The 26,534-nt window shown below is 38.9% G+C and overlaps 1 pseudogene; it reads left to right on the top strand.

The window, feature by feature from the left end:
* LOC128861938 (uncharacterized) overlaps nucleotides 1-17,821 on the top strand; it is a 59,406-nt pseudogene extending 41,585 nt beyond the window's left edge.
* The last annotated feature ends 8,713 nt before the right edge of the window (nucleotides 17,822-26,534 follow it).

Raw genomic sequence — 26,534 nt, forward strand, 5'->3', positions numbered from 1 at the left:
ACGCGCAACACCCTGGATTAAGGGGCTACAGGTGAGGGGATGATGAGATACCAGGTTAGAGACTAACAGTGGCATGGTCGGCGGTATGGTAATCTCCGCATGGTGATTGACTGCCTGTGGAGCTTCCCTCTTAGTTCGTAGTGGGTTAACCCTCATGATATGGGGGCTCAACCAGCACTTAAGGTGGGTTTCCACCTAGTTTTTCTGTGGTATTTACATACATATGTATGTATATTAATATGAAAGCAAAAGTAAATAATACCACAATTTATTTAGAGCTTTGGATATGAGTACATACAAAATCTGTTGAAAAGAATGATCAAAGCTTTAATTAAATTGTTTATGTATGACGTTGCCACCTAACTTTTAAGACGAGAGTAGTGAATAGCTGGGCAAATGAATTTAACATTACAATGTGAATTTCAAACAAATTATAATGGAGAACATTTCAATTAAAACATATTTTTAGAATGGTATTGCCAGATATTTCTCAATTCAGATAGTGTTGGAATTGCTTTATACAGGATCCGGCGCTCGAAGTGTAACCAAGTTCAGACCGCTCGCTTGTGCATCAGCTGTCTGTTGGTTGACTAAAAGACAGTCCAAAGTAATGTTTACAAGCCCGCGGAAGCATTTTGTCGAGAGTAAACGCGAAAAAAGAAAATCAGTAATGGATTTCGAACGAAATAGTGGGATTGCATTATGGAATTGCATTTGGCTGGAAAACCACAACCAGCGATTCTTCGTGAGCTCGTGCACCTTAAAGTAAAAAAAGTTTTTGTTTATCGCACCAATACTCATTACAACGATACTGGTAACATCGCGAAACGCCATGGAGGTGGTCATCAAAAGACTGCAATGTCACGTGAAATGGTTCAAGAAGCAATCAAGTTGCGAAATCCCCGATGAAGTGCTAATCAATTGGCGAAAGAACTGAAAATATCTGACCGTTGCAACCGCCGCATACTGAAAAATGATCTCAAAGTCAAGCCTTACAAAATCTAAAAGGCGCGTGATTTCACACCAAAGCAGCAACAAGTCAGACAATCAGACTTGAGAGAGCGAAAGAGATGCTTCGCTCGGCCGAAAGCGCTCAATTTCCGAACATTGTATTTTCTGACGAGAAATGTTTCAAATTGAACAATTCGTGAACTCCCAAAATGAGAGGGTTTATTTGAACGACAGTTCATATGAGAATTTGAGCCACCGATTGACCACCAGGAGGCAGCACCCGCCACAGGTAATCGTTTTCATGGAGCCTGGCGTCAAGGTGAATGCGAAATATTATCGGGAAAGTATACTGGAGGTGGCTTTGAACACTTGGGCAGACAAACATTTCGGTGGCAGACCATGGGCGTTTTCACAGGACTAGGCACTGTCTCACAAATCTCGAAGGAACCAAGAATGGGTAAAAAACGACGTTCCGAACTTCATAACGTCCACACAATGACTCTCAAATTCACCAAACGTGAATCCGATTGAATATTCTCTTTGGACCATTTTGGAGAGGAAGGTTCGAACTATGAGATTCACCAGTCTCAAGGCGCTAAAAAAAGTCATTTTCAGCGAGTGAACCAAAAATACCTGCAAGTCACATCGGGCAGATTGCGATTCGTTACGAAAAAGGTGATCACATCGTGCAAAAGTAAGTTGATTCTTAATTCTGTATTATTTTTACACCTTATTATTATTTTTGTATTATTTTAACACAAACTAAATTTGTGGCCTTTTTAATTGGTTACACTTTGAGTGCCGAATGCTGTAAGGTATGTATTTTTATCTTTTGTACCTGCATTAGACGAATATCGCTATTGAGTTCAGAAATTATAGTATTGATAAAAATTTTATTTTTACGGAAATGAAAACCCACTCCTACTACGTTTCCCTTCTTTGCCTGCGCAACTACCGTTAGGTATTGCTTAGCGGAGTAGGAGCGACCTATTGTTTTCCTTCGAAAATTTACGGAGACGTTCCACCCAACGCAACTTTGTGTTGATTTTATTTGCTACATTGCAAAGAGCGCATCAGTTTTCTTTTGACTCAAGCGTAATATCAAGCAGGTTGTTAGCTTTAAGTGGCTTCCGTCCTTTATTGCTCAAGCCAACCCATTCTGTTTCAAACTGCGAACAGACAAAAAACAAAGTTCTGCGTCTTCAATAACGTCATTTGCACAGGTCGTGCAGTAAGGGTCGTCTTCATGTCCGAATTTATCGAAATGAAGTTTTAAGCATCCGTGTCCTGTCAATATTTGGATAAGATGGAAATCCTTTCGTCATGCCGTCTGTTCGGCCAACTTCGTACAGAAGGAATTAGGCGATATGTCTAACGTGCGTTCAGTGAATTGCTCCATCGACTCTGCCACTTCCGCCAACAACTCTCCTTCACTGCTTGACGACTCACCGTATTTTTTGAGGATTCCACCATCTCCCGCACCAAAATGTATATTGAACAAAGCCCAAGTATTATAAGCGCTGCTGCCTCTGATATAGTTCGGAATGCGCTGCACGCTCTAACACTGCAAAACCGATACAAGCATGTCGTTTCGCATATGTATGAGGTTTTATATAGCGCATCAGATCAGATAGGTGCACAGTACAGACGAAACCTTCTTACCAAGTTTGCATACTGCAAAATATTTTGTTGGCTGGGCCTTCCCGAATTAAGCATGAGCCGAGATAGCGGAATGTATAGAAACGGAATTAAAGGCCGCTCATGGGTAATCATAACAGGTCGTTGGGAATAAGCTTACCTCGCTGTATTTCGAAGAGAGCGGGAGGCACTCTACCCTAATTTAACTTAACAACTGGTGATGTGGACTATGTATGCTCATTGTTGCGCAGTCCGTAACTATTCGACTTGAAAGCAGTTTCATCGAACTAATTAAGCGTAATCAGATTGGAGGTACCCTTTCCAATAGGGGGTTTTCGACAGACTATGCGGGAATACTGTCAAACTTGGTTTAAGTATTCATTGACAGTTAACGATGTAAAGCCTTACGTCTCAACAAGATTTACAAATCGTACAATTGTATTACGAAAATAGACGCTCTGTGAAAAGTGTTCGTCGCGCGCTCAGGCAAACAGTTTCGTTCAGCGATGAGACCCATTTTCGACGTATTGGCTGCGCCTGTAAGCAAAATTGCCGTAATTGAGCTGAAGAACAACCCGAAGCCATTCAAGAACAGACGTTCATTAATTGAAAACAACCGTTTGAGCTGGAGGAAACATCGGTCCATATTTCTTGAAAGACGAGTTTGGCGCTCATGCAACAGCGACTACAAATGCTATCCGCCCTATGCTAAACGACCTTTTGATGCCGGAAATTGAAGCCCGCGATCTCCACACAATTTGGTCCCAATGAGACGGCGCTATTTGCCATACAGCGCGTGAAACAATGAATTTACTGCGCCATCGTTTCGGTGAGCTATTTATTCCTCGTCTCGGGCCAGTGGATTGGCCACCAATATCGTGGGATATCACACCTTTTGACTTTTATTTGTACGGGTATGTAAAGTCTGAATGCTTTCGGGGTAAATCAGCTTCGATTGATGCATTGGATACCGACCGAAGTCATCCAGCGAGTCATTCCAAATCAGTGTTTACGGATGGCCGTATCACGGCGCAGATGCAGCCAACATTTCAAAGGGATTATCTTTAAAAAATTAATGCTATGAATGGTTCTACACAAAAATAATAAAGATTGTCCAATCAATTTGAATTTACGTTGTTTTATTTCAATTTAAAATCCTTGATCTTCCTTTAGTTGTGATTTTCTAATCCTTATCAAATCCGACTGCAATTTATTAAAAATTAGTTTGACAAGAATAACAATACCCGGGCAGTTTTTGCAAGAAATTACGCAAAGCTCATCCTTATCCGTCGGCGAAGAAGTTTTTAAACCCAAGATCTCATTCGCAATATCCAGAAAGACAAAGTTTAAATAGCCAAAGTTCAAAGATGAAAGTAGATTAGCCTAGCAATAAAAAAAACGGATATGCATGATAACGAGTAAAATTGGATGTGAAAAAATCGGCAACAAATTACCTACGTCCGCAGGTATAGTAGCAGATTTGTCATTGAAACAAACTACAGAAGGGTCTCCAGCGCTTGACCATTTAGATTTAAGGGTTTTAGGATTTAATTTATCGGATTAGGATTTATTGAAATGAGTTTGTTTTAAATGCCAACCGCTGACTAACTTTAATTGCGCTCTAAACGCCTGCTATTATTATTCGATATGTAAAGGGTTATTCAATAGGTGCGCTTCAACTTTTTTCCGATAGGGAGGGCGATCGACGCAATATTTTTTATTTTTCGCTTGTCATTTGTAAATTTCATTAGAATACATTTCATCATGGAACGCTACACACTTGAGCAACAATTGCAAATCGTGCAAATTTTTTATGAAAATAATCGTTCTGTTGCTGCTACTTTAAGAGCATTACGGCCATTTTACGGGCCATTTAACAAGCCATCCCGTTTTGGGGTTATGTGAAGTCATTGGTCTACAGTAACAAGCCGGCGACGATTTGTGAGCTCAGAGCCAATATTGAACGCGAAATTGCTGGAATTTCGGGCGATTTATGCAAAAGAGTGGTCGAAAATTGGGTTCAACGATTGGACTTCGTAAAACGTGCACGCGGTGGTCATGCAAAAGAAATCGAATTTCATACTTAAATGTATATGTTCAAACTCGATAATAAAAAAAAAATTAGTTAAAAAAGTCAAACCGTTTGTGTTTTATTCAAAAAAGTTCAAAAGTTGAAGCGCTCTTACTGAAAACCCCTATATATATAATATATGCGTGTGTGTGTGTTGATTGCACAACCATTGGCACAAATCAAGTTAAAACTCATTGATGTCGCACTAAGTCTTAAGTGTGTTTAGGCAGTGCTAAGAGTATTAGGAATGCAATTAGGCTTTGACATTCGCTGTTGACTGTTGGCAGTGCTGCATAAATGATTTCAGATAATAATCAGCTTGTACACATACATATGTAAATATGCAACTATAAATATGAATACGCGAATGCTTAAAATTGTGGGCCAAACCACTGCACAACCACCAAAAATCAGCATAAAAACCATATGGAGCAGGAGCAGCGCACTGAAAATCTCCAGCAGCAGCGCAGCTAATGAAGGTTTTCGACGCTGACAATATTTGGCATGTATTCGGTTATATGAGTATATTTACATGTATTAGTGCATGTATGTGTAAATAATCCCCGCCAGCAATTCGAGGACGTTGATAATGATGAAAATAATATGCTTATTATTAGAGTTGTTGTTTTTGTTGCTGTTGAGCTGCTAGCGAGGCTGATCATGTTGTTAATGTCAACACCCACCCGCTTGATATGCTTAATTTTAGTTGGGTATAATGCATCATTCGTGCACTCAACTAGACAACCAGGCAGGCAGGCATAAACATCTACTTTCACATATCATAAAATTAGACCCATACATACTCGTACATATACGCATACATACATTCATATATTCATTTGCATTTTTGTTTTGTGCCAGGTCGCCAAACACGAACTCCCAATGAAACAAAACAGTAGTGACAGCATCAAACCAGGCTGCTTAACTGAATATCTTCCCTCTCTCCGTTACTCTCCATTCTCTTGGCATCCACACATGCGAGGCTTGCGTTGTGCTGCCGTAATGCTGCTGGGTTCTGCTGTTTGTGACATTCACTATTCATTGCATGGAAAAATTATGTTCCATTAATGGCGCAAATGTTTCCTTTTTGTTTTTGATGCGACAATTTTCTTGCAATGTCGAGCGCGCCGTGTGGGTGAGTGTGCGCCTTCCGACACACTATAAAATGCAAACTACTTAAGCGTGCAGCGGTGCAAAGCAACTGAAAGTGGCACATTGTGTTTTGTTTTCGAGAGCGATAGAAGCAAAAAAAGATACATTGCAGTAAATGTGTTGGGAAAAAGTTCGTAGTTACCAAAAATTCAGTTTAAGTTTTTGTAGGAACAGAAGTAAAAATCAAGATACATACACCACAAGAAAGCTCCAAGTCTGTACGGTATACCAAATAGAACCATAAAACTAGCGATTTTCTAACGCCCAGATATATTTTTATCGGTTCTCCCAAACTGCCTTAACGAAGGCACTCTTCTAAGAAGGTGGAAGATATAAAAAATGATTAATTTGCACGTATACTCCTCCTATTTGTGGCTAGAGTCTTCACGCTGTTCCACAAACGGAGGGACCTACAATGTTAAGCCGACTCGGGCTGATACTCTTAATATGAGGAACTTTTTCATGGCAGAAATACACCCGGAAGTTTGCCATTGTCTACCGAGGGGCGACCGCTTTAGAAAAAACTTTTTTTCTTTTTTGTCTTTTACCGAGATTCGAACCTGCGTTCTCTTTGAATTCCGATTGGTAGTCACGCTATGGCGGCCGGAAGATAAAAACCTTTGTGCTTTGGCGAGCTCGAGTATTTCCGACCGATATGCGCGCTAGACACAATAGGAAAAGAGTTATTTGCGACAAACTACGTATTATCTTTTGCTAAAGTTAAAGGTGTTTTATACACATATCAGTTCGTCTTCAGAAAATTCCGCTCAACTGTGAATGCTATTAAATACGTGGTAGATTTGCAACAGAAGTCAGTGAAGGCAAGAGATGGCGTGGCGCGAAAAAAGAATATTGCGCTGTGGTAACTCTGTACGTAAGAAACGCTTTTTATACAGCTGGCTGGCAGCGTATACTAGAACCCTAGCAAAAATAGGGGCGCCGGGTTACTTTACCAGAATAATTGTGAGCTATTATACGGACCGTAGACTGAGGATAGAGCGAGGTGTTGAAGAGTACAACATATCAGCAGGGGTGCCCCCAAGAATCAGTTTTAGAGACCCACTATGGAACGTAATGCACGACGGTGTTCTAAAACTTGATATGTCTCCTACAACTGAAGTCATTGGATGCGCGGATAATAACGCAGCGGTAAGGGTGATGAAACACATCCAAGATATTGAGAGGATCGCCAGTGAATCAGTAAGCAGGTTCAAAGCTTGGTTGAAGTCTACGAAGCTGGAATTAGCAGAGCACAAAACCGATTTAGATGTGATAAGCAACAGGAAGGCAGTAGAAACAACGAAAGCAAACGTCGGGGTTGTAACTATCAAACCAGGAGTGTTAATTGATAATGGTTTAAACTTTAGAACGTGCCTGAAATATGCCGTGAAGAAGGCATCAAATGTGCAGTCCTGTCTGTCAGCCGAATAATGTGAAACAACGGTGCCCCTATCCATAACAAAAGAATCCTATATAGTAGGGTAGTCAGCTCGGTTCTTTTGTATGCCGCATCTGGGCTGACGCATTAAACATAAATAACTACGTAAGAAAACTGATAGCCGTAGAGCTTAAATGTAATAAATTTGCGTTTTTGGTTTTTTTCACAGAGTGTCCGAGTTTTTTTTTTTTTTTGTAAGGAGCTTAGTGCTTCAAACAGAGTTTTAGCTTGTCGACAACCGTGCAGCCACAAATAGTTTTTCTGAAAACCGGCACGTTAAGGCAAAGTGAGCAACACAATAACAAATTGGCAGATATGGAAATTAGAGAGCATGAATTTGTCAGCTTTGCGCCGAGCAATTTTTGGAAAATATGTTCCTTTTGTTTTCCAAATTTTGTAAGTGGAAATAATTTATATATTTTATTAATGAGGAATAAAGGTAAGCATATGAAAGTTTTATGGCAAAAAACTGGCATTGCAATCGGTTGAGTCATTTTTGATTTGTTGCAGTTTGAGAATTAGCTTTACGATTTTTGAGCGCATTTTGGTTTACTGGCACGCTTATTTTGTAAGTTTTTGCAATTAGTGTTGAGGTAAGCCTTCCAGCAGGGATAAGTTTCAAAATGCAAAAAACACTGTGCAAATTGGAGCGCTCTGTGAACAGTTATTGGATTACAAAAATATTCTGAGGCTTTATTTTACATATAAGGCTTGTTTTTGCTTTCAAGGGCGGTGTAGACGCGCTATCCCCAAGTGGATCTTTAAAATGAGGATATGCCTGCTAGTTTGCAAACTCCTCAACAGAGACAGTCGCCAAGAATTAGTATATACGCACGAACATTATTCTATAAGATGTACTGATTATTAAAAATATATGTAGATTAGATTAGATTCGATAGATTTTTTTCTATATTATGGAAATATACACAAACATTTGAACAACTATTTATTAAAAAAATATACTACAGGGACTCAAATGGTCATCTGTCTGAAAACCACAATTAAATTAACATTGAGTACAAATTTGTTCCAAATAAAATGCGCAAAGCTGAATCATATTCGTTTACAATTAACTGTCTATATTTCACTAGTACCAAACTAAAGTGATACTGTTTTCTAATTCGTACTTTTCAAAGCTCTTTTCCACAATCCGTGTTTGTTCGTCGAGCTCACAGTTGAAACAAGTACATCTATGATAGTATTCCACAGCCTCCTATTTGATATGTCGTCAACTGCTTTTGGCCAAAAGGTTTTTCTTTATACGAAAATTTTTGAGTATCTATGTGGCAATGTATTAAAGTTTCTTAAAGGACCCAATAAGTTGGTGTATTTGTAGGCAAGTTCAAAGTTCTTTTCAAACGATACAACCGAGTTTTATCTACTTCATCAAGCAGATCAAAATCTCAAACGTGTGCGGCGTAACTTTGTATTGCTCTTGTTACTGCTGATGCTTTCCATTTCAATTCAACCGGGCTATTCGGGACATGTTCTTCGATTTCGATGTAACTCAAATATGTTGCTCTCTGGTCAAAATAATGAGACAAGTATTTTTTTGTTCGCCCGAAATTTTTTCAAGAGTTATCGGCAATTTTGTTTTTCGGCTCACAAAAAGTGCGAAACAGGTTTTTTACTCAAAAATTCGTTACTCAAAAACAACTCATTTTAGCTACTGGGAATTCAGCTCAATTGAAGTTCGAAGGGTTCTCTTGATTTGGAAAAAGTTATAAAAAAAAATAGACTTTTTGAAATATTAGATTTCGAAAAAATTTCAATTTTTTTTCTTTTTTGCTAAATAAAAAATCTTCAACTACTTTTTTGCAATTGTTTCTACAGGAAGTCGCTCGTGTAAGTAATGACGATCGTTTTGAACCCATAATTATTAAAATCGGTTCATTTTTGACTAAGTTATGGGCATTTAAAAAAAAATGTTTGTTATATAATTAAAAAAAATCGATTTTGAGCAGAAAAACAAAATTGCCGATAAATCTTGAAAAAAAATTTTTTATTTTGTTGATAATTTTATTTTACCTTTGGACAGAAAAGCTCGTTATGTAGCGTTTATACTATTTTTGGCTAGTCTGTTTGTATATAAAAAAATTTTTTTAAGCTTAACTTTGGAGTCACTTTCACACCTAGATAATTATATTCTGCCGATATTGGACTTTGTTCTCTTTTGAACGTCCACTTCTCTCTATTTGCTAGCCCCTCTCCTTACAGAAAACCATTATTGCTGACTTTGCTAAAATATTTTATTATATTTATATAATATATAAACATCTATTTAGAGGTATCGTATTTTAAATTCAAATAAAATAACGAAAATTCAAATTGATTGGGCAATCTTTATTATTTTTGTGTAGAACCATTCATGGCATTAATTTTTTAAAGATAATCGCTTCCAAATGTTGGTCGCAATTGCGTCGTAATTCGGTCATCTGTAAACACCAATTTTGAATGGCTCGCTGGAGGACTTCAATATCCAATGCTTCAATCGCAGGTGGTTTATCCACAAAGCATACAGACTTTGACCCCCACAGACTTTACCTACCCCCACAAATGTCACTCGATCTAGGTGGCCAATCTACTAGTCCGAGTCGAAATGACGACGCAGTAAATCGATTGCTTCACGGGCTGTATAGCAAGTAACGCCGTTTTGTTGGAACGTTGGACTCAAATATTGTAGAGATCACGGGCTTCAATTACCGACATCAAAAAGGCGTTAATCGTGGAGCGATAGCGTTGGCCGTTCACAGTTACATTGGCGCCAGCCTCATCTTTGAAAAAATATGGGCCGTTAATAGCCCATAGGCTGCACCAAATGGTTGTTTTCAAGAGACATGATGGCTGTTTTTGAATGGCTTCGGATTGCTCTTGAGCTCAAATGCGGAAATTTTACTTATTGACGTAGCAATTAAGCCAAAAATGGGCCTCATTACTGAACACCATAAGTTTACCTGAACTCGCAATGAACACTTTTCACAGAGTACCTCCAAAATCATATCCAATCTGACCACCCTTTATATAAATATCGCGAACTAATTTAATTCATATCTTGCCAAAACTAGAATGAGTCTAGCTTCATAATTAGAATGTAAACGCATCACTTGTGGCCCACTGTGCGTCGTGCAACAAATATATGTACTGTTACTTATTTGTACGTACATACGTGGCATGCCTACTCAAGTAAAGCATGCATTTACAAGTACTCATTTGTTGTTGCTGCGCGTAAGGTATCGCCCGCTATAAGGCAGATTGGAGCACAGAGTCTGTGGTACGTAAGAGGGGGAGCATAACGCTTTGCAGCGTGTCTCATTATGTCACAAAGTGACACTCTTAATTATTATACTCGTACTCGATTTGCGTTGCTCATGTCAACAACAACAACAAACACAACAGCAACACATGTTGCACGCTTACGAGCATTGTCAGACGAGCGGTGAGGGTGAGAGATAAAGGCCAGAGGCCATTAAAACACACCCGCATGCTGCATGCCACATAGCAGTTCCAGCGCTAACACTATTGCTGCCACCGCTGCTGTAGTACTGCCACTTTGAGCTGTCGCTAAGTACTCATTTTGGTGGTGTTGCTGTTGTTTTGTGTGTTTCAACTGCAGTTGCAACTTCTAATATGTGTTTTAGTGGTTGCCTCTGAAGATTTTCGCTGGCTGTCACAAATGTTTTCGTTTGCCACTTATTTAGTTGTAAACTCCATTTTCCGATTTTAATGTGTTTTTGAGAGGGAGCCCGTGAGTAAACGATTCGATATGTTGATAGTTGCTTTGCTGGTGTGTGTGTGCGTTCTGTATTTATGTGAAATTGTGTGTGCGTGCCGCATGCGAGCGCATAATCATCAGCGCATAATGTCAGCTTGGCTGCGTTGATGTGAAAATCTCGCAACAACTGTTTTGCTTTTACTTGAAGACGCGCAGTTGCTTGGCTGCAATTACCCTACAATAAAGACTATGAATACCTTCTAAAATGGACTGGCTGCAGATCAGCGACTTCCATTACGGCCTTCGAACTGGTTTGCAAAGCCAAGAAACTGAAGCGAGTTGACCACTACTGCCTGTGTTGCTCGTCAGAGTCATGACGGATGAAGTGATGAAGAACGTAATGCTTCACTTTAGCAATTTGAATTTTATCAAAAAATTTGTGTTTCATAAAAATCATTTTTTTTTTCTTATGACATCCGAAAAGGTCAACTAATGACTACACCGAAACTAGTCCAAAATTTCAAAGTGGAAATAGAGACTCAAAAGCGCCAATGCGCGTTTGGCAGCAACTTTTTTGCATATCTACTGACTAGACCGAGACTAGTCCGCAACTAGTCCCCACTAGTACCACCCCCAATTTATCTTAGGGTGCACGCATACAAGTAGACTTTCAAAGTAATCTGTGCTCAGTGAATGGGAAAAGTCGTTAGGATACGTCAAAATAATTTGCGTCAAATAAAGTGCACGGCGTAAAACTGAAACACTATTCACGCACACATGTGCGTGCATTTTCACTTATACATACTTATATGTATGTATATAAATGCTGGAATTGCCTTTAATGAATGACGACTATAAATGTTAATGGCTTTGTCTACAAGTGAGATTTATTTCCAACAACTCTTGCTCAATGTGTGCTCCAAATGAACGGCTTTAGTTTAATTGCTGTATGCTGATATTTATTTAATTTTGGACATATTTTATGTAGATCATAAGTCATTTATTGAATTGCAAAAAAAAAGTAAGAAAGAAAAAAATTAACCCTTTTCACAGAAGCAAAATTCGTATTAGTACACATGTATTTTTAATGATTTTAAGAGTAAATAAAAGATAGTTCAGAAAATTAATATTTTGTAGGATACCCTCGTTGCCTTAGAACAGCAGACAATTTCTTCGGCATAGATTCCACCAATTTTTTTGTGAGATTTGTAAAAATCTTCTTCCACTCTGATTTGAGGAGTTTTTTTAAATGTTCTCGGTTCCGTATTTGATGATGTTTCAGTTGCTTTTTGAAAATCGACCATCAATTTTCTATGGGATTAATATCCGGGCTTTGTGGTGGTGTTATGAGATAATTTGGAGAGTTATAAAGGATCCATAACCTTGTATCCAACGCCGTGTACTTAGGGTTGGAATATACATTTTTTTTTGCAACCCAATTTTTTGGCACTTTTTCGTAGATTCTTTTTTAAAATATCAATATATTGCCCCGCAGTCATAATTCCATCAATAAAATGCAACTTTCCTACTCCGTTTGCCCGAAACATCCCCATACCATCAGAGAACCACCACTGTGCTGGAAAGAAGGCTGCAGATTTCGTTTTTGAAGGCTAGTATTACACTCTCTCCAAATTTTTATGCGCCCATCGGACATTTTTATATTAAATTTACACTCGTCCGAAAAAATTACCCTTTTCCAAAACCGCATATTTTTGTTTAAATATTGCCTGACGAATATAACACGCTTTCTTCTATTGACTGAGCTTACATACGGTTTTCTAACCGCAGTTCTGCTTCTAAATCCCAATTTTTTTACATAATTGCGCACTGTTTGAGGTGTAACTTTGATAGAAAAGTATTTTTCTAGTTCAGCGGCTAGTGAAACTCCACTGACGGTGATCTTCCTCTTCCTCTGCTACCACCAGCTGCTACTTTCAAAGCCGGAGCTTTTGTACTCATTCGGACGGCAAGACCCAGCCTAGAAAGCAGCTGCATCTTTATTCGATGTACAATGTCTATGTGGTCGTAAAGATCATTGTTCCATCGCCTACGATACTCGCCGTCGCCAACGTGCAAAGGTCTCAAAACCTTCTGCAGAATCATTCGTTTAACCACTCCAAGGACTGTCTCATTGAATATTGTCAGCATCCAAGCTTCTGCCACGTACGTTAGGACGAGACCCATGCAGAGGGTTATTTTAATTCGTCGAGAGAAGATTTTACTGTACACTTAGTCCAAAGCAGCACTTGTTAGCAAGCGAGATAAGTATATAGTTAAGTATTTTTATTGTATTCTGTAAGAAATCAGGTATTTTTAGATTTACTCATCATCATCATCATTTGGCGCTACAGCTCCGTATGAGCTTTTACCTGCTGAAAAAATTTCTCCATTTCACCGGCTCTTTGGTTGAATCCTTCCGTTTGCTTTAAATTTCCTCATGTCATCCACCAATTCGATAATCCAGCTGGTCTACGTTTTTCTTTCGTCGTTTTTTTGTGAGCGTCAATTATTTTTCGTTGGCTCTCCTTGGATCCATTCGCGTAACATGACCTAGCCATGCAAGGAAAGATGTTGATCCATCAGCAAAACTTGCCAAATATTTGGCTCTGCTGATGACCTGGCCATCCTTGCGAGAAATATGAATGTTCTAAGAGAAGTATTCCAAGTACTCCAAATAAAAGCAAATATCTATGGATTAAAGGTAAATGAAAGCAAAACGAAATACCTCAGGAGAGTTAACACCTTGAGAAAAGCACCAGACCTTACAATTAGTGATCATAAATTTGAAAGCGTGGATCAAATTATTGGGTTGGAGGGAAAGTTCTGTCCTATTTAAAAAAAAATTTATTAAATTCTTTTATTTACCTGGCATAGAGGTTAACCGGGCCCAGAACCCGTTTTGCCAGTCCCTTCTGCGGCCATCAAAGCCACGGTTAACAAATGGGTAACTACAACCCACAAGCGAGCTTGGCAGGCTGAGAGAGGCTGCAGATAGACTAAACGGATGTTACCTGTCATGTCCGATCGACCGTCGCAAACTCTTCTGTTATTAAGCAGAAGGGAGTGCAGACGGCTAGTTGGACTGATGATGGGCCATTTTCTGTGGGCGAAGCACATGGAAAGGTTGAGCGCCTCAGACAGTGTACTCTGCCCAGCTTGGAAAGAGGAGAATGAAACTTCCTGTGCGTCTGCCCAATGGTAGAACACTATTCCTTTTCTGTACACTATTGCTGGCCTTTTTTCTCTAATAGCTGATTGAATTTATCTAGCTGATTGCAGTGCAGATCCGCGTTGATGGTTTTTCCTGTTTCAGCAACTCATAGTACACTGAACCTTACCTGTCCCACCACAAACAAAGCAGTACTTTTCGTTGATGGATACTTGGTTTTGAAACCGTGGCTAATGATGTTCCTGATTTGCAGTAAGATTTATTTCTCTTAATATTCTCGTAAAGAATCCACTTTTCATCTCCAGTAATCAGCTTGTCCAAAAACGAATCCACATTGTGTCTTAAAAGATGTGATGACCACATTCTTACACGGTCAGACAAATCTATTTTCCATTAATTCAAGTGGAACCCAAACACTTTGCTTTAACACAAGCCCAAGTGACTTAATGTGATCTTCAACAGTTGTATGATGAATGCCAAACGCTTCTGCAATTTCTCGACTTGTCAAATGTGGATTATTTTCCAACATGGGCCACAAAACATCATTATCGAACTGGGATGGTCGTCCAGATCGATTACTTTCTTGGAGGCTCAGATCCCCGGAATCCCCATGACTCATGAGCCAGATGTTTTTATATTTACAAGAAAATTTACCTGCCTATTTAAAATATGACAGAACTTTCCCTCCAACCCAATAGATATCTAGAAGACTGCTTCTCAGTCTTCGATGATACAATGAGTGCTATCGAAGATCTTTACATTGTTAAAAAGAAAGCTCTTGAGTAGAAAAACGAAAGTCAAACTATATCAAACATTGATTCCACTAGTGGCTACACGAAAATGTGAAACGTGGACCCTGAAAGCAAATACAATTACCCAATTAAGCATATTGGAAAGAAGAGTACTGGGTCCAGTACGAGAAGAAAATGGTATCCATCGCATCACATGCAATAACGAGCTCAACGAATTCCTTCAAGTTGAAAATGTCATGCGGTTTTTTTAAATCGCAGCTCATCCGACGGCTAAGATACATTTTAAGAATGCCAGATGAAGGAATAACTCGCAGGTTTTGGATGCACGCGAAGAGGAGCGAAGAGGACGGCCGTCGAAAAGATGGTTAGACGACGTTGAGGATGATCTAAGAAGCATAGGAGCGGCGAACTATCGTAGTATGGCTATGCTCCGAGATGTGTTGAGAAAAATTGTGGAGGGTGCCAAAGCTCGCAGCGAGCTGTAGTGCTATGCATGATAATGATGGTGACTTAGCCATCTGATTTCTAGGGCTTTGATGAAGGGCGCAACATTTCATCCTTTTATTAGTTGGTTTTAGATTTGATAATAAATAGATACGTAAATAAATACAAAATAGATAGCATTTTCGTATCGCTCGACAAACAAAGAGCACACGAACAACAAATCTGCCGAACAAAGTTAGGCAAACAGTAGAAGCATTCGAGAGAACCTTTTTATGTAAGATATGTGGTTTTATTCGCAAGTGCGACGAGAAGAGGAATGCGAAGACTGCACAGTTAAAAAATTTTATTCTTAGCATGGCCGGCTAGATGCATAAAACTATTTAAAGCAGTGGACTTGCTGAAGGAATACAGAGCAGTTGAGGCTTTAGTTACACTAAGCTTGACATTGAAATCCAAAGTAATTTCTTATACAACACCCGGCTTTCATAAGCAACAAACACGTTTTGTTGCCTTGGAAAAGGTTTGATTTTAAATATTTTTATATTAAATATTTTTTTTGACGTGATAACGTCTTATAATTCGATGTAGCCGGCTGCACGCACCAAAAAATATGTCGTTATCTTGCTCATGCGTCGTTGTCTGGCTCATGCGTCGTTATCCCGCTCATGCGTCGTTACTTTGCTTAAACTGCAAGCGAGAGCGCGGAACGAACGACAAAGAGGTACAATCGGTCCCCGCATTCGGCAACGTTCGACATCTGGCTCTCTCCTACTTGAGTGAGCATATATAATATATGTATGTTAGGCCGGGTCGATTTGTGGGGAGGCAAAAAAATCGCCCATTGCTCTGTGAAAATCATATTCTAGGGATCAAAATAAGAAACTTTGCCGAAGGAACCATACCTATAAAACGAATTCTGATATCCCCCAATTTGGGTCGAACTTTTGGGTAGGGGCCTTCGTAAGAAATGCGCGTTTTTTGCAACCATTTCAACAATTAAGGTATCACTGGAATGCACCGCAACCCTTTTAAACAATGAAGGTATCACTGTGACACAATTGCAGATCGTAAAATTGCTTGTGTTGTTTTTTTTAAGCAACCACAAGACACAACAGGTAGAATTGAAATTACCATTTCATTCTTATTACCTCGTCTCGTAGACCATATAGGTATAACGCAACAGTTTTGTGAATGCATTAAGTTGTTGTGAAGAACTCAAAGTGTGAAGTGCTAATTTCAGATAACAAAATATTTCAAAAAAAATAATATGTGAAGTGACCATCCCAAATCAAAAAGTTTACAATGAATCCACCATCCTCTACACCGTAAGATGAAGCAACTACATCAACAACTATCGAAAACCCAATGAGTCTTATACCCAAGCATGATGTTACTGTTTTTGGTGTGTCTACTGATTTAACTGATCTTAATTTACCAACCCTTCTGGATATCTTGAGATATTATTTTTACTTAAGCGAACGTGCTAAAACAGAACAAAAAAAGTTTTCCCATAAATCATTCACTATTCAAGTACAAGATAAGTTGATTGGAATTTGGGAAAAACTTGGTATGGAAATAGTGCTGAAAAAAAGTGTATTTAATAAATTGAATAAATTGCTTGACAAGTATCAAGAGCAAATCAAGAGAAGAAACAACACCCAACAATTTACAGAGTATGTAAAATCTCTGGAAACAATTTTTTACATTGGAATATGTAAATGCGATTTGAAGGCAGCTCCATGTGCATGCGGCTGGGTTCCCGAACGCTTCAAAGAGTTCATGCACGATCAACATAATCAGAGAAGACAAACAATGGATGCATTTGTGATGGAAACTGAAGAGCAAGGAGCAACGTCTACGCACCGCCACCGGTTCAAGAAGATATGGATAGAAGCACAAGTTCACAATACACAGAGAGATACGATTGTTTTAACTTTGCCTTGGTATGGGACAGATTTGGTGTGCCTGACAGAGTAGCATCAGCATTGGGAACCGCTCTTTTGCAAGATTTTAAAATTAAAGATAAGCATGGGAAACCTCTCATCATGGATAAATCGAAAGTTCGCAGAGACAAAGAGAAATGCAGACAAGAAGTGCTTCGCATACGGTTAGATGATACCAATTTGTTAGCGTTTTCATTCGATGGCAGAAAAGATGATACTTTAACGATAGATAAAATTGATGAGAAGTATCATACTAGGATGGTAAAAGGACCTCATCTTGGTATTTTGAGAGAACCCAATTCTGAATTGATTGGTTACGTAAGACTGGAACATGAAACCGCTGAATACAAAACAACCAAATTAAATGGTTTTTTCAGCGATGAAAATATATCAATGGATGCATTAATTGGAATATGCACTGACGGTGAGCCAACAAACATTGGCCCACACGGTGGAATTATACGACGATTCGAATTGCAGTTAAAAAGCCCATTGCATTGGTTCGTTTGCCTTCTACACTTCAACGAATTTCCGTTTCGGTATTTGTTTGAAGTTTTGGATAAATCAACCAGCACTGGACCAAGATCGGCAACCGGAAAACTGAGCCGTCAAATCGAAACTTGTGAAACTCTTCCGGTAAGTTATTGCTATCACTCATTTATTATAATTGTCAACCATTTTTAATTATTTTATTATTATATATTTTCAGGTGGTGGGCGGCATCCAGAAAATTGAGTTGCAAAATATACCCCCTGCTCCAGAAAAAATTGAATTTTCCACCGATTCGAAGTACTTATACGACATGGCCCATGCAATTTCTAGCGGCATGGTTCCGGTGGATCTGGCTAACATCAAACCAGGGAAAATTGTACATTCTCGGTGGCTCACCAAGGCCGCTAGATTAATGGGATTATATGTGACAACGGAAAATCCAGATGCAAATATAAGAATTCTGGTTGAATTTAATTATTATTATAATTAAATGTTATGTGCCAATGTACTTCAATATCACGTATTACAGCTCTGTCGTGTACGGCAGTGCATTATTTTTCAAGTTCATTGGTTGGTCACGATTTCTAGAACCCCGTTTACGCAAAATTGTCAATTAAGTAATTAAAGATAATTCATATTATGCGCATTCGGAAAATATTTTGTTATCAATGTTGTTTGATGATAGCAAAGAAAAGCGCGACTGTGCCATCAAAAAAATTCGACGCTATCGAACCGATGTTGACGAGCCAATGAAATTTAGAGTTTGTAAAAAACCAGATATAAACTTTAATTGCACAAGTTATACGGAAATGATCAATTGAACGCTTTTTGAAGTATATGAAAAAGCACACCATATTCACTTAAATGTCTCTTAAATTAATTTCTATAACTCATTTTCTCGTGGTACTGAAACAAATATTAGCAAAGTTGCACAAAACAGCTCAACTTCCTTAAAGTTTAGCACTCAACGCAAAAGCAATGTTGGGGCAACCTTTCCATGACGGCATAAAACAAACAAAACATGAATTTTTTCTGCATATTTTCGCCTCATTTTAATCTCAGCCGACGAGCCCAAAAAGCACTACAACTCAAACAAAAACCCATACTTTATCGCTTTTACAGCCACATCCGTTTACACGCCCACATCCATTTCCTGTCAATAGGCGCCTACTTGAAGCGAACTCTGATGATGCCGACACTCCCACTGTTACTAATACAAGCACATCAAAAGTACATTTTAGCGGGAGCAACAACAACGCCTCAACAAATATTTATTGCGTTTTCACAAACTCAATCAGTAACACCTCAACTTCCGGCGTACCCACAGACATACACACAAATACGCATGCAAGTAAATAAAAATACATAACCTGCAGAGCCATGCAATGGTTTCCAATTAAGTGGTGCGTTTCTAAACACTTTGGAATCATGACTAGTTAGCGCGCTTTACACTTTTCGAAACGTAAATTTTTACTGGGGATGTCAAAAGTAGTTCAATTTGCGTCCAAGCTAACAACTTTTCAGATTGTGTGAAATCGCTCCAAGTGTGGCAGATTTAAATTATTTCTTCTAACTTTTGTTGTTCTCTGTTAAAGTGATTCAAGTCCAGTCACCTGCAGACTGTTTCCTATTTGCCGAAAGATCACTAGTCACGAACCAGATTTTGTCCGAGTGCTTGAGGTTAAGTGTAAGTAAATAGTGGGTGTGTGTTTTTGTGTGAGAGACAAAGCATGGAGCTTAAGCTGTATTATTCACCGCCGCTTGATTTTCCAACCCAATTTAAGGATACGCACGCACCGCTTTTTCAGTTTGCTAATATAAAAGTTTCCATGACTTTTTTTATTTTTATTTCCCCTCTTGTTTGTACATACATATATACTGGTATACATGTGTGTCTGCGCGTGTGCGTGTATGTTTGGCGCGTATTTGGCACTTTAGCACAGTTTGTTTGAACCGAAATATTCCATTTGCGAATATCAATAAAAAGTGCAACATTCGATTGCAACTCGCCACCTACACTTCAACACTTCAACAACTAACTTTTTCCATTCCTCTCCTCTGAACTCAATATCGTCGACAAAGCGCTCAAAAATCATTTATTTCGGCCGGCGACCAGTCAGCGTTTTGCCTTAGGCATACCCCACTTATCAACCTCTTTCCTCCTCTCAAATGCGAGTACCCCTTGGTCGGTTGATCTTCATTCGCATTCGTTCTGTTCGTTTGTTTTACACTTGAAAAATATTTCGTTCGCGGCTATAAATTTAATTGCTTTCGCCTTTGCAACTGCAACAATGCTTTTTAACAACAGTAACAAAAGCTATTGGAATTAGATTAACAAAAACTATGTATTTCTGCCTGTAACGCGCCCTATATACACCTGTGTTCATAATAATAGCCGCGCGACGTATTGGAACGTTTTGACTTCCTCTCAACTTCTTTTTAATTCAATTATGTTTCATATAAATAGGGTTCATAATACAACAAAAACCATAGAACGTAAAGTTTCAAACCAAGACGCATCCATTCAAGGTGATGGCACTAGATCAACAACGAAAATCGATGCTCTATGAAAAGTGTTCATCGCGTGCTCAGGCCAACTTATGGTGTACATAACCGTCCTACCGAATGGCAAACCATCAGAAAAACTGAGAATAATTTTACATTATTGGATGGTACTTGACCGATTAAACCACGTACAGCCCGAAGTGAAGAGAATATTGAGACTGTAATGCTGCAATTCCTGAAATTAGTGTTTTGCCGGAGACCCGGAAGAATCGATTTGGCACCAAGCTCAACAACTCGGCCTATCTTATGGCACTAGTTCGACAATTTTACGCAAGTTTCTTGGTTTGAAAGCATATAAAATACAGCTAGTCCAAGATTTGAAGCCGGCCGATCTTCCCAAGCCTCATAATTCCATTCGTTGGGCACTAGAAAAACTTGCCGAAGACTCGCATTTTGGGACTCGAATTTAGTTCCGCGTTGAGGCTCATTATAGACTTAATGGCTACGTCAACAAGAACAACTGTGGTATTTGGAATGAAGAGCAACCCGAAGTCATTACATCATTGGCCCATATTTCTTCAAAGACGAGGTTGGCGCCAACGTAACAGTGAATGGCGAACGCTATCGCGTCATGATAAACAACCTTCTATTGGCGGAAATTGAAGCCCGTGACCTTTGCTTCCAACGTTCCGGCGCTAGTTGCCATACAGCCCATGAAACAATAGATTTACTGCGTCGTCGTTTCGGTGAGCAATTTATCTCTCGCCTCGGACCAGTGGATTGGCCACCAAGATCGTGTGATATCATACCTTTGGACTTTTATTTGTGGGATAAATGTCTTCAGCAAGTCGTGCAAAATTGGTGTTTACGAATGTCCGAAGCACGGCGCAGTTGCGGCCAACATTTGGAAGGGACTATCTTTAAAAAATGAATGTCCTGAGTGGTTCTATGCAAAAGTAATAAAGATTTCCCAATCAATTTGAAATTTCGTGGTTTTATTTCAATTTAAAATCAACTACCTCTAAATTGATAACCCTTCGCCTTGTTTCAAACTGTGAACGAAATTTATAAAAAGTAAACTTTTTCATCAGAATTTGGAATATGCAGAAATTACAAATCTTCCAATAGGGTGATAAACTTTGTATACAAATTTATAATAAGCTCTGAGTTTGAGGTCTCTTAGGACTCATGTGAATATTTGAAAAAATGTTTGCTGGATGTTTTTTGCCGTTTCTCCATATAAAAACTATTTCGATCATTCATTATATAGAAGAAAATACATAACACCGTGAAAGAAAAACCAAAATTATCAAAAATCAACACAAGCTTTGAACTCTTTAAACTGCTACAATTTTAAACAAAAATTTGGTGGACTGTAAGATGGCATACCTAGAATTTTTGTAAAAAATCTGACATTTGAAATTTGATGAAAACTTGTAGACTTTTTGTAAATTTTGCACAAAGCTTGAAGCTTTAAATTATATGGTTTTACGGCAGTATAAATCATAATTTTATAAAAGAAACAAAATAAACTAATATTAAAAACTTCGCAGTACGTCATGCTGCTATTATTGTAAACACAGGTGTATGTATTACAGAGCTATAAAAGCATTGAAGTAAAAAGCTTGAGAAGAGAATTTAAGTTTTTAGATTTTTAATTTCAATTACAGAGATTATTGGTTAGTTTTATTTTTGTATTTATTAATTTTTTATTTCTTTGCTTTTTGTGTAGTCAAACCTTAAGCTACTTTTACAATGTTTGATGTTAAAACTAGATTGTGAACCTTAAATTATTATTAATAACAGAAGAAGTAGAAAAATTATTAGAAAATAGTGATAAAATTAATGATAAGTAGGTCGGTGAAATGGCTGAAGTACCACTTTGGCACTCCCCAAGTAGCACTAAAGCGGTTTGTTGATACCATAATGAGACCTCCAAAACGCATAGATCTATAGGCAGCCAAAGCTGTTGATGTAATGGAGAAGATTGATGGGACTTAGGTTGACTCGGCGCCCCTGGCTGTTGGAAAAAGAAGCTCCCAGTGACCTTAGTCGTCTAGCTGCCAAGCTAGGACATTTACAAAGAAAGTGCTTAACAGTCTTCTTCTCTGAAATGGCCCCACAGCTTCTGAAAGGGGGGTTAAATGGTAAACCTAGCTTTTCTGGATGTGTGCTGATCGTTCAATGACAGCTACGAGTTTGGAAATTTAATGGTGTGGAGTCCCCAGGACTTTCTCTTCTAAGATATATTTCGCTTATTCTATTGAGACCAAAGTTTTCTCGAAATAGCACATGAAGAAATGAAGCTCAATCTTTTCTGCGTTGTCCTGAGAAATATTTTGTCCAATTTCCTTTTCCTAAGTCAAAGGGATGCCGATGGCCGAGCAGGAGATATCTGAAACCAATTCAGTAACCTCCTTCGTGGTAAGCTCATCAGCAATTTCATTTTTTTCTAAGTTCCTTTATCCTAATCAGAGAAGTGTTACCTGCACATCCAAGAGATTTGATCTCCTGTTTACAAGAGTTGACATTTTACATGCCTGCAGGATCGCAGAGACTTTTGCCTGAAAAACACTACCCATTAATACCCTAACAAGTTTTAAGAAAATAGATAAATTAGCTGATTTAGGGAAAGCCATCCTCCGACTCCAGATTCCATCTTGAAGCCGTTAGTGAATACAAATGTACCAGCATCGTTACAGGTTTTCACCTCGTCCCAATCCTGCTTACTTAGAAAGATTACCCTGACACGACCTTCGAGCTCCAGTTTGCGGACAGAGAGTTCTATTCGAAGTTCAGAGAAATACGGTGTAAACTGCCTAAAACTGGGATCATTTGATGAGAGAGAGATTGCCTACAGAGACCAAACTTCTTAAAATGCTTGCACTTTGAGCAGCAATAGAAATAACATAAAAAGAATGGAGCATTACTTTAAGGGAAGCAGTGGGACAAGTTCAACATGCTTCGGTGATGTCAATACATGCAGTGCATTGCTCCCTTACCCAGTTTAGCGATATTATGGAGCTTCCCAACCGATCAGGCTCCCTACGTTGTACATCCAAAATATCATCTGTGGCTCGAGACCGCATTTTTTGCGAGCATAGAGTTATAGGAGTAGAAAGCTATACTTACCTACTTCACCCGATTTTCTATCTGTAGCTTCCAAGGAATTTGGAGTCAAGTATCACTCCAAGAGATCTAATTTCCGCACTGCGAGTGGGAAGTACAAGTAAATTGTCAGGATTTGGATGCGTTATTAAAAGATTCATGGTGACTTGCCAAATTGTAATAAACAGAAATGGCAGCAAAGCTTGGCGTTCTCAGCTGTCAAACCATAGTTATCGACACTGATAGTTCTCATGCGGCAAAAAAAAACCACCCGATACATAGTCAGTTTGGGTTGTGTTTTGCAAACTGTTGATGCCCTTGATACCATAATTTGAAGTGGCCGAAATGTAGTGCTGTACTTTGGTTCACTAGCGAAATTCTCACAAAATCACAAAACTAGGAAAGTAAATTAGTTAATTCTAGAGGTGAGCCTGCAAACTTTTCTCCAAGCCGAACTTCAGAGGGAATACCACCAAGGGATTTATTTTTAATGTTATTATCATCTTACAAAAATAAATATAAGTCCAAATAAGATGAATCATCTAACACAGAGAAGCTACACTTAGCTAGAACCCTCTTGACTGACATTCAGAATGAGCCCTCGCATTGTTCCACGCGCCTTTTACGCTAAAAATTTTGCGGCGAAACAAGAAAAAGGGGAAAAAACCACTCATATGCCAGCCTTTGACTACTAAACCAGACTGATTTGGTTTCAGATGAGAGAGCTGCTACATTCGAAAGCGAAGACTTGACGCTAAACAGCTGACGGTCGCTGACGTTTGGTGCATGCGTTGCTTCTTCTATGGCAGTGTGAACCGCATCGTTTAACCCTTTTGGAGCACGAATCGATGTACTCATCATACCTTGCGCCGGCAAGACTTTTACTGTTTGTTCTAATGAAAAAAATAAGTTACAGGATTACCAAAATTATTTATTTTCCTCAAACTTTAACAAAAAAATAATTTATTGCGGATTATTCCGTGCTTGGTGATAAGAGCGAGTTTTTGTGCGTGCGGACTATTCCGCTCCTCGGGGTAAGAGCGAGTTTTTGTTCACGTATTATTCCGTCGAATGATGCAAACGGGTTAATAGCCGTACGTCGTTTGTCTGGCATCATCAAATTGAGCGTGGCCATTAATACCCTAGCATAGCCTGTCGCAAAAGGGCTTAACACACTAACATAAATAAAACAATAGGAAAACATATTTGTCTCAGCAACCGATTGAAATCCATTTAAGGCAAACATTTAGTAGAAAACTTTGATGCTGCCACCGCCAGACTTTGAAAGAGTTTGAACTTTATTTAAAAGCTGGTGGTAATGGAGGTCTCAAATGTATTTCGGGCGCCCCTCCAACAATACAACAACAACATGTTTGCTCATTTTCCTTACGAGTGCAGCCACACGACGGCTGTGAGCCAAACGATAGCGAATTTGTGTGAATTGAAGTGATGAGTTTGATTGCACTTTGGAAAATGTCTTTACTTACAAGAGTTTTTGCTACCAAAGTTAACAGTAAATATGTATGTACAACACAATTCCACCACTTGGCTGGCTGGCTGGCTTGGCTGGCTTGACTTTGTTGGTTGGTTTTATTATCTGTACGTATGTGTGTGCGTTTGTATTCGTAGTAGTTTGGTGAGGCTTTTTGCACCGAATTTAGCTTTTCGGCGTTTCGCACAATTGCCATGGCGATTGCGACTGTGAACTTAGAACTTGAAACTCACAGCAAGTTTGCCAGTAACGTCGTTTATGGTTTGGAAAATAAACTTTGATATGAATTTTCCGGCAATTGAATTGCAAATACAAAACAAACTCAAATTCACTGCTCGAACGCATAAAATTTGAAATTCAAGCGCACTCGCACTCAAGGGTTAAAGTGCGTATGAAAAGCTACTCGCATGTATGTATGTGTGAAGCAAGCGAAGAGCACAGCGGGGCTGGCGGTGCTTGAAAGGTGATAGCGAAAATGAGTAGCGAGTGAATTTTGATGCTCAAAGCAACCAAGCACTTGAAATCGATTTTGGTATTTTAAATTTAAACTTAAGTGTGGATTCCGAATAATTCCAACAAGTTTCCACACTTTGCGCTGAAATGAAGGTAAACAAATGAATACGCACACGCACACACCCACACGTGCACACTCACAGCCAGATAAGCATTCTCTTACACTTCAATATTTGCCAATATTGGGTTTTCTGCAGAAACTCTGCTTTGTCATGTGCTGGCAGGCCAACTCAAAAATTACGCACTCAGCAAGGGCAACAAGAAATTTGTGTGAAAAAACCCTAGGAAAAACAACAAAATAAAAGAAAATATTCGCACACAACATCTGCCAAAACATGAAAGAGGAGAAACTTTCATTGATTCTGACTGTTCATTTAACGTAATTTGCTGAGTCACAGCATTTCGGTAATGCAAGACAACGAACCTAGTAAGACTTTTTGGGGCAACCGAAGGACGTCACAGCAGATGAAGTAAAAAAAAAAACAGTAACCGAAATTATGGGAGTCAGTAGTAAAAATCACTTAATACTATTGGCATAGTTGTTGCAGGAACACACACACATACACTGACTCAACTCAGCTTAGGTTGCTGGCCAACGCTTGCTCATAAAACAGCTCCTTTTTTTACTATCGCTGCGTGTGCACTTCCATGCTCCTGCATACAAATACACTCGTATACATATATACATATACGTACGTACATACAAACAAAGTATTCAACAGAAATTCTTCTCGGGTACTTCGTATCAATTGTTGCAATTTAATTCTGGAGAAAGTGCAAAAGGTTTACGCGCTTCACTTAGCGCCACGCTTCGAGTTGCATGTATCCATATACATATGTACAAGACAGACATTATATACAATTTATTTGTGGCTATACGAGGGCCGATGAAAAAGTAATGGTGGTTAAAGAGAAGTGGTGTTTTGAGCAAAACTGATTTGTCCAACTAAATCAAGGATGATAGATTTAGAAGCTTTGATCTTTAGCTATGGTGAAAAAGAAAATTGTGAGGAGAACTTTGGCTGCCACGTCACGTGGGGATTCGACTGCCAAGTTCGGCACGATCATTTCACATGTACATTCGTCCAATCAGTTGTTGTTCAGGCGACAACGAAGTGTCAGTCTCAGTTTTTTTGTAAATACACCAAAAAGTC

Source organism: Anastrepha ludens, chromosome 4, assembly GCF_028408465.1.
Source record: "Anastrepha ludens isolate Willacy chromosome 4, idAnaLude1.1, whole genome shotgun sequence".
In the NCBI taxonomy this organism is placed as follows: domain Eukaryota; kingdom Metazoa; phylum Arthropoda; class Insecta; order Diptera; family Tephritidae; genus Anastrepha; species Anastrepha ludens.